Source organism: Quercus suber, unplaced genomic scaffold (assembly GCF_002906115.3).
Source record: "Quercus suber isolate HL8 unplaced genomic scaffold, Cork oak 2.0 scaffold_770, whole genome shotgun sequence".
In the NCBI taxonomy this organism is placed as follows: Eukaryota; Viridiplantae; Streptophyta; class Magnoliopsida; order Fagales; family Fagaceae; genus Quercus; species Quercus suber.
In genome coordinates, this window is record NW_027070206.1 from 221,058 (window position 1) to 231,018 (window position 9,961).

General features: G+C 38.3%; 1 pseudogene; it reads right to left on the reverse strand.

The window, feature by feature from the left end:
- Nucleotides 1-1,585: 1,585 nt before the first annotated feature.
- Nucleotides 1,586-9,740, reverse strand: LOC112034592 (uncharacterized; annotated as a pseudogene).
- Nucleotides 9,741-9,961: the final 221 nt, after the last annotated feature.

The following is a 9,961-nucleotide window of genomic DNA, read 5'->3' on the forward strand; positions in this document are numbered from 1 at the left end:
CATGAATATGAAAAGATTTATAAATTGTAATTCTTATTTCGAATAGGATAAAAATTCATGCACTCTATTTTCTTGGTGATTAATTCTTGGCGCATGGCTTTGAGCATCCATCAACACAATCAGCTACTTTCTTTCCATCTGTCCAAAAAAAAAAAAAAAAAAAAAAAAAAAAAAAAANAATTGTTTAAATTTTTTTTACAGAAATTGTTAACAAACTTGGAGTTGATGCAGCTAAGTTTTCAGCTCTTTATCCAAAAAAGAGAGTAGGACCTACAAAATATATGTATATATATATATATATTTTACGTCAATTTGTACCATAACTGCAAATATAACGAAATTTTATCCTTTAGAAATTCATGATAACAGGGTTATGTCACTTATAGAACATGAAAAATGTTTTGTATGAATCAAAGGAAAAATGACCAGAGACTTCATCACAAATTCTTTCCCAACTGCCATATATGCAAGAAGAGCAAACACACTATAAGGCAATGCAACTCGACGGCCAAATAACATGCATGTACAGATTAAAAATATATGCAACTTCATTAGCCTTGATTAGATCATGTTCCAAATTCCAATGCAACGATGGACACATAAACTAAAGCAATAATATAGCAAAGTGCCAAATTTAATTGGTAGCGGAGGAGAATTTACTGTGTGTTGCATAAGTAGAGAAGATTAAATTTGAATAACAAATTTTTATTCAGAAATTGAGTCATAAATCCGAAAAAGAAAAACCCAAGAATCAGAGAGAAGAGAATAAAGTTAATCTAAATCAAATTATTCACTGGGAAATTTTAACAAACACAGAGGACAAACACAAAGATGTCAATAACAGTGAACCAAGACAAAACCTTCAACCCCACAATGCTAATTGCTTACATACAGATACTTTCATGAAATCAAAAGTGAGTGAAGATACTAAGTATTATCCAAAATTAGAGAATAAAGATAATTAAAAAAAAAAATAGAAGAAGAGGTTTCGGTGGGACTAAGGGGCCATAGGCATAGACTTGTGTTAGGCACTGTTCAAGTCACTGCTACAAGCATGGTGTAATTTGGAAATTGTCTAAATTAAAACATACAATGGTAAAACAATATAATAAAAACATAGCAAAAGTTGCAATATATATATATATATATATATGTATTTTTTTTTTGTGTGTTAACAATGCAATACATCAGCGGTACTGCGTGGACATTGAATGGGAAGAAAAAGGAAATTTATAGCCACCAAAACTACACAAACAAATTTTCACCTGAAAGGAGAAGAAGATTCAAAAAGAAAATCCCAAGAACTACAACTAAAAGGGGAAAACAAAAGAAGTCAGTTGTACTAGTAGCAGTTTTGCTGGTTGACGGTTGACGGTGGTGTGGACACAACGGGTTTAGGAGTCCCCACCTAGTTTTTGCAATAGTCTAGGAACCATATATATAGCGTCCTCTCGAGGAAGGACCATTGATCTTACTCAGGGGCGGCTCCAGGATTTTTGTCTAGGGGGGTCAATAAGAAACATAAATTATATAAAATCTAAAACAAAAGAAACTTGAATATATCAATATCACAAAAAAAAAAAAAAAAAAAAAACATGAAATTCTACAATTGTCTTCTACGAGGTTTCATATTTTGAAACCGTTGCATGATAGATTCATTATCAATCCTACGAGCTATATCTTTTTCAATGTACACAGTCAAACAATCATTCAACCACTTATCCCTCATTCGATTGCGCAATTCATTCTTAATATATTTCATTGCCGAAAAACTTCTTTCCACTGTTGCAGTTGCAACAGGAAGGGTCAAAACTAACTTCACAAGTAAATATACCAATGGATATATAACATCCTTCTTTGTCTCCACCATCTTTCTAGCAAGGTCCCCAATTCCTTTAAGCTCTAAAAACTCATCATTGGAGCGCATATCAACAATGTAAGTCTGAAGTTGATTATCAAGTGTCAATACATCTGTCTCAGAAAAATCAGATGGATAGAACTTTGCAAGACGAGTCAATTTTTGTATATCAAAAGCCAAAAACGAATCACTTGGATTCAAGCAAGCCATACAAAGTAGCAACTCAATAGTCACCTCTGAAAAACGATTATTAAGCTCTTGAAGTTGCAGATCTATGACTTCAAAGAATAGATCAACACAATAGTGATGTAAATTTGTAATTTGTGGGGCGTTGCGTCGTGGCCTCACACCAACTACAAATATTTCTTCCATGTTCAAGATAGGAATATCATGCTTACTACAAAATGTGGATACTTCAGTCAATAGAACTTCCTATTCATCATCTCTCATCATCTGCAATCGTTGCTTAGACACTCTGACAAGTGTCATAGCATTTACAATATCTTGATTTTTCTTTTGCAATGCTATTGACAACTCATTTGTGATCCCTGAAATATTTTTCATCAAGTGTAAAGCAAAGGAAAATTCAAAAGATAGAATTAACCTTAAAATAGATCAAGCTTCAACTCTTTGCTCAGAGAGTAGGCTATCATTTTCAATCATCTCAAGTACATCAACTGTGGAAGAGAACATCAAAATCAAGTTGAGGATTGTCCTATAATGTGATCTCCAACGTGTATCACCAGCACGTTTAAGACTTGTCTCTTGGTTCAAACCTTGCCCACTTTCAAGCTCACCCAAGTTTAATGCTTCTGTAATTTTGGCAAGCTGTGCATTTCGTAAAAATTCTCGTCTTTTACAAGAAGCTCCAACAATAGTTACTATTTTACTAACCAAGCTAAAAAATTCAGCAATATCAGTATGCTTGTTAGCAACAGCTACAAGAGTCAACTGAAGTTGATGAGCAAAGCAATGGACATAAAATGCTGATTTATTCTCCTTCAGAATTAAAGTTTTAAGACCATTGAATTCACCTTGCATGTTACTGGCCCCATCATAACCTTGCCCACGGAGTCTTGATAAACTCAATGCATATTTACTGAATAAAAATTCAATTGCAGCTTTTAGAGACAAAGCAGAGGTATCTGCTACATGTACAAGACCAAGAAATCGTTCTGTAACAATTCCCTTTTTGTCCACATAATGCAAAACTACAGCCATTTGTTCTTTTATTGAGATATCACGGGACTCATCAACTAAAATTGAAAAGAACCCACTGCCAAGATCTTCGATGATGGCATCTGTAGTTTTATATGCAACTGCATTCACAATGTCTTTTTGAATATCAGGATGGGTTAGCTTGCTGTTTTTTGGAGTGTTCTGCAACACTTCATTAATAACATCATTATGATCTGTCAAAAATTGTAGAAGCTCAAGGAAATTTCCTTTATCACTTGAATCATCAGATTCATCATGACCACGAAAAGCTAACCCCCGATGCAAAAGGAATCTTATGCAATCCCAAGTAATTTTTCTCGGTCTTGCTTCTTTCTGAGAAACTAGGCTGTAGAAACTCTATTATCTTCCTAGGAATGATATCTATTTCCCTCTGCTAACACTGTTATCAGTAGGGCTTGTTGGTTTTTATTTTTCGTGGGTCTCAGGGAAACACATTTTTCTTTCTTCCCCCTTTCTATACTGAAATTTAATCCTGAAGATGGATGAAGTGCTCAGTGAATGGAAAAAACTATCCCTCACGGATGAGGAAGGTGCCAAAATTAGCCTGACAAAATCAAAAAACCTGAGAAGAAAAGAATATGTTATTGCAGCAAAGTTTCTGACAAAACGCGCCCTGAATATGGATGCAATTGGCAGAACTCTCAAACCATTATGGAGAGCCAGGAACGAGTTTAAGATCAGAGAAGCAGGTGACCATACTCTATTATTTATTTTTGAACTGGAGACAGATGCGGAAAGAGTTCTAACCCAAGAACCATGGTCGTTTGATAAGCACCTTATTCTTCTACAAAGATATGACTACACGGTTCCGGCCAAACAATTACGTTTCACAAAGGTAACGTTTTGGGTGCAAGTACATGGATTACCCCTGAGATTATTAGACCCCGAGACAGCCATTGAACTTGGAGAAACCCTTGGAGAAGTCTTAACTGACGAAGAAGAGAAGGAGATGGTGGGAGGAGATTTTGTCCGAGTTAGAGTAAGAATTGATGTATCAAAGCCATTAAGCAGGGGTCGCAGAGTGGTTCTAGAGGAAGGAACTGAGACTTGGGTCTCTTTCAAGTATGAGAAGCTCACAAACTTCTGCTACTGTTGCGGCATGGTAACCCATGATGAGAAAGATTGTGAAAAACGGCTTATAGGGAACGATCAAAACCGTCAAAACAAGCAGGAATATGGAGCATGGTTACGGGCTATTCCTTTCAATCCAGGAAGCTCCTCTTACACGACGGTATCTGGAATGGGTGATGGTCTTGGAGGTGCTAAGGAGCAGACGCCTGAGAAGAAGAAGGGAGTAGAAGAAGAGATACAACCGGCGGCCTTACAAGGCGGCCCTGCTCCTTCCAACGTGGACAACTCCAGTGCAACGCAAATGGAAACAGCGGATATTGTGGAGGATTTAACGCAGAATTTATGTCCATCATTATCTCCAATGATTCAGGTAATTAATTCTGCCCCAAATCCCTCCCCATCTGCTAACCGTCCACAAGATATTGAGAATCAAATTGCTGAAATTGATACGGCATTGAAGATGTTTGACTCCCATGCAATTTCTACAACGGATAAGTCAACTGTCAAGGGCGAGAATAACTCTGAAATTGATGTTGATATTTTAGGAAGTGAGAAACAAAGTAACCCCCCTCACGTGACCATCCAAGTTACCCCACATGACACTTCAACTTTACGCACGTGGAAGAGATTGGCCCGAAGTAACGTGTTGCCTGAAAACTCTACCCAACACTCTGTTTTGAACAAAAGAAACAGAGAGTTTGAAGAGGAGGCCCATCCCGAATTACCAAAGAAGAAAGTCTTGGTTTCAAAGGAAGAAAACACAGAAATTTCAATGGCGGAGGTTGCTATGCAGCCCCGCCAAGAACAATGAGTATCATAGTGTGGAACTGCCGTGGGCTTGGGAACCCACAGACAGAAAAAGAGCTCGAAGTAGTGATTCGAGCAAAAGATCCCTCCGTCCTGTTTATAGCCGAAACGTGGGCGGATGAAGCAAGGCTAAAGGAGACAAAGCGGAAAATTGAATTTGATAACTTATTTTTTGTTGAAAGAAATAATAGAGGAGGGGGTCTAGCACTTTTTTGGAGAAATTCAGTGGACTTGCACGTTGATTCTTTCTCACCAAATTATATAGACTCCATCATCAATAAAGGAAAGGAGGAAGAATGGCGTTTCACAGGATTTTATGGCGAATCTGTGACGCATAAACGGATTGAGTCTTGGAACAAGCTTCGTCAACTTCACAGAAAATTTAATATCCCTTGGCTGTGTGCCGGGGATTTTAATGAGATTATGAGAAGCTCCGAGAAATTGGGAGGAAGTAGCAGAAACCAAGCACAGATGCAATTATTTCGAGATGTCGCAGATGAATGTGGCTTTATTGATCTCGGCTTTGCAGGCTCCTGGTATACATGGCAAAAACATTTTTCTGCTGGTCACTCAATATGGGAGAGGCTTGATCGTGCTTTGGCTACTAACGATTGGCTTTTGAGATTTGCAGGTACAAAAGTCCATCACCTCAAGTCTGACTCTTCTGATCATAGCCCATTATGGATCAATATGGAGGGCCTCGAGTTGCAATCGGTAACAAAACCATTCCGATTCGAAGAAGCCTGGCTGTCGGACCACACATGTTCAGAAGTTGTTGAAGCAAGTTGGGAAGCACGGGAAGTAGATGATCCAGCAACAAAAGTCATGAGAAAAATTGACAAGTGTGGCCGAGAATTAAAAAGATGGGAGAAGGATCACTTCGGCAACATCAGAAATTCCCTGAAGGAAAAAAGGAAAGAATTGGCAGAAGCAGAGAAGGAGGCGATGCGCACTGGACAAAATTTCAAAATACAGAATTTAAAAAAGGAGATTACAGAGCTGATGGACAAGGAAAACAGGCTATGGTTTCAAAGATCAAAAGTGCAGTGGGCTACTCAAGGTGACCGAAACTCAAAGTATTTTCACAGCCGGGCTACTCAACGAAGGCGAAAAAATACTATCCAGAAACTTCGGTCAATAAATGGGCAATGGAGTTCAAGCAATGAGGAGGTAGCCGAGATACTTATTGGTTATTTCCAGGAGCTATACACTTCAACAAATCAAGAACCAAATGATGCTGCCACGGAGTCTATTGAAAAGGTGATAAATTCAGATTTGAACAATCACCTGGCCCAAGACTTTACTGCATGGGAAGTTCAGAAAGCAATAAAAGAAATGGCACCACTCAAAGCACCAGGACCAGACGGAATGCCTCCTTTATTCTACCAACACTACTGGGGTACAATTGGTAACGATGTTACTCAATCAGTTTTACACTTCCTAAATTCTGCTTATCTCCCTAATAATCTCAATCATACTTTTATTACACTCATCCCAAAAAAAAACTCCCCCGAGTATGCTTCAGATTTTAGACCCATAAGCCTTTGTAACGTGCTATACAAAATATTTTCAAAAGTCTTGGCCAATAGAATAAAGAAAATCCTCCCAAAAATCATCTCTGAACATCAAAGTGCTTTTACAAAAAGCAGATTAATCTCTGACAATATTCTAGTTGCTTTTGAATCTCTCCATAGTATGCAGAAACATGTGGGCAAGGAAGACTATATGGCTATCAAGTTAGACATGAGCAAAGCATTTGACAAGGTGGAGTGGTCATACCTTGAATCTGTCATGAGACGTGTGGGATTTACTGAAAAATGGATAAAATTATTGATGCTCTGTGTCAAAACCGTTTCTTATTCTATATTGGTGAATGGAGAGCCAAAAGGAATGATAAAACCTACTCGGGGTATCCGTCAAGGAGACCCTTTGTCACCATTCCTTTTCCTACTTTGCACGGAAGGATTAAATGGCCTCATCACTAAGGCGGAAGAGAAGGGTGATATTAAGGGTTATGCCTTATGCAAAACCAGCCCACGACTAACCCATCTCTTTTTTGCAGATGATAGCCTATTATTTTGCAGGGCAACAATCCAGGAATGCCAACACGTTCTGGACATACTTGAAACTTATGGAAGATGCTCGGGTCAACAAATCAATAAGGCTAAAACTACCATCTTTTTTAGCAAGTCCACCTCAGAAGGAGTAAAAAACCAGATCAAATTTGTCTTGGAAGTACCAGAGATACTACAATACGAGAAATACTTGGGATTACCATCTTTAGTGGGAAAAAACAAAAAAGCCAGCTTCAACTACATCAAAGAGAGAGTATGGAAAAAACTTCAAGGGTGGAAAGAAAAGCTTCTGTCTCAAGCAGGTAGAGAGATTCTTATCAAGGCCGTGATCCAAGCAATACCAACTTACACAATGAGCTGCTTCAAACTTCCCTTGGGACTCTGTGGAGACATTGAGAGTCTCATAAGAAAATTTTGGTGGGGCCAGAAAGGTAATAGGAGGAAGGTTCACTGGGTCAAGTGGGATACCCTCTGTAAGCCAAAGTTGGAAGGTGGTATGGGTTTTAAAGATTTGGCAAATTTCAATGATGCCCTTTTAGGAAAGCAAGCTTGGCGATTACTTCACCAAAAAAACTCTCTATTTTATAGAGTTTTTAAGGCGAGGTTCTTTCCAAATTGCTCTATCCTAGAAGCGTCTCAATCAAGGTCGGGATCTTATGCATGGCATAGCATATTAAAAGGAAGAGACTTATTGGTGAAGGGTGCACGGTGGAGAGTAGGCTGTGGTGATGCGATTAGTGTATGGAATGACGCTTGGCTGCCTTCAAAAGATCATCCAAGGATTGAATCTCAAGTGGTGACTGGTTTTGAGGAAATGAAAGTTTCGGCGCTCATAGACCCACAAACAAAAAAGTGGGATTCAAATCTGTTGAATGGACTTTTCACTCCACAGGAAGTAGAATTGATCAAAAGCATCCCTTTGTGTCCAAATGCTGTGGAGGATACTGTTGTATGGCCTTTTACCCCTTCTGAAATTTACTCAGTGAGATCGGGCACAAGGTTTATCACAGCGGATCAAGCAACAACTCCACAGGAGGTTCAAACACAACCAAGCAACGTTGTGTGGAAGTTGATTTGGAATCTCAAAGTACAAAGCAAAGTCCGAAATTTTTTATGGAGGACTTGTCAAAATGCTTTACCGGTAAAACAAAATCTGAGACGGCGGCATATTATACACGAAGACGTATGCGATCTGTGCAATCATGAAACCGAGTCGGTGTTCCATGCACTTTGGGGTTGCGAACAGCTTTCACAGGTATGGGGAACGATGGCTTCTTTTTCGTTCAGGCAGACAAGGACGTTTTCTTCAATTCAAGAAGTGCTCCTTTATGCAGACAAAGAACAGAAGAATCCAGAACTGCTGGCCTCAGTGATGTGGACCCTCTGGCATCGCCGAAATAAGGTTCGCACGTCTTCAGCGGATTTCCCACTTGCTCAGGTTGCACCATCAGCGATTCAGACCTTGGAATTATTTCGACAAGCAAACTCAGTGGATGCTACACACTACAGAGACTTTCCTCAACCTCGGGTTCGATGGTCACCACCAGCGGAAGGGGAAATCAAAGTTAACTTTGATGGAGCTCAGTTTAAAGACTTGGGCAAAGCAGGTTTAGGGGCTGTTATCCGAAATAGCAGAGGACATGCTCTGGCTTCTCTATCAGAGCAAGCACCTCTCCCTTTCTCACCAGACATCACAGAGGCTTTGGCTGCTGCTAGAGCTATTTCTTTTGCACAGGGGCTCGGTTTCACTTCATTCATACTTGAAGGAGATTCCGCAAACATTATAAAAGCTCTAAAATCTGAAGAGGCATCCCTATCCTCTTTTGGTCATATTCTCAGCTCAGCGAAAACCATGATGGCAGATGGTATTATTAGATTCTCTCACGTTGGTCGAACGGGTAATATGGTAGCACATAACCTAGCCCAACATGCTAGACATGTTAGGGGGTTTTCTGTATGGATGGAGAATATTCCTCCACACCTTTCTCATGTACTCTGTGCCGATTATGGCTGATTTGTTTTTCATCCTAATAAAACTATAGTTCTTGATTCTCAAAAAAAAAAAAAACTATTGCATTTAATTGAGTCCGATATTCAATTTTATATTGATTTGACTGCTTAACAAAAACACTTTGAATGTGTTGATTTTGCTTCATTAGATTTTCACCATTCTTAAGAGCTTGGTTATGGGCACTATTAACACCTCTAACATGTAGGTCTAGCTTTTCTTTCTTATTCCAACTATTGAATCCTTTTGTCACAAAACTGTCCCCTCCAGATTGCATACCAACATCTTGTCTAAATAGGTAACAATATAAACAATATGCAGCATCCTTTTCAATACTATATTCCAACCAACTTTCATACTCTTTAAACCATTTAGGATTAAATCGACGCATAAGTCCACCAATTTTTGTTTGAGGGAAATCGTGTTTATAAGGTTGACATGGTTTTTTTTGCAAATAATATCTTCTTATTTCATCTCGATCATTAGGATGATAAAATGAAATCTTTTTTCGTAGTCCAGGGTCCGAAGGAAGATTGTTTACATCAACACGACCATACTTAGAATATGAATCTTGAGTAAAATCTGCATCTTGGGTAGAAGATGAATCTTGAGTAAGATCTGCATCTTGGGTAGAAGATGAATCTTGCAGCCTACGGGGTTTCCTTATTACAAATTTATCCATAGTACTAGCAAAAGAACAAAAAATAAACTATAAGTTCATTTGACATTTTTTTTTCTAATACAATAAATATATTAATTATTGTTATTAAGTGATTTTTTTTGCAATTCTTTAATTTATAAGTTTACAATTCTTTAAATATTTTATATTTTTATTGTCTTTAATGTTGATGTATTGACTAAGTCACATAGCTAACAACCACACACAAATCCTAAGTCACATTC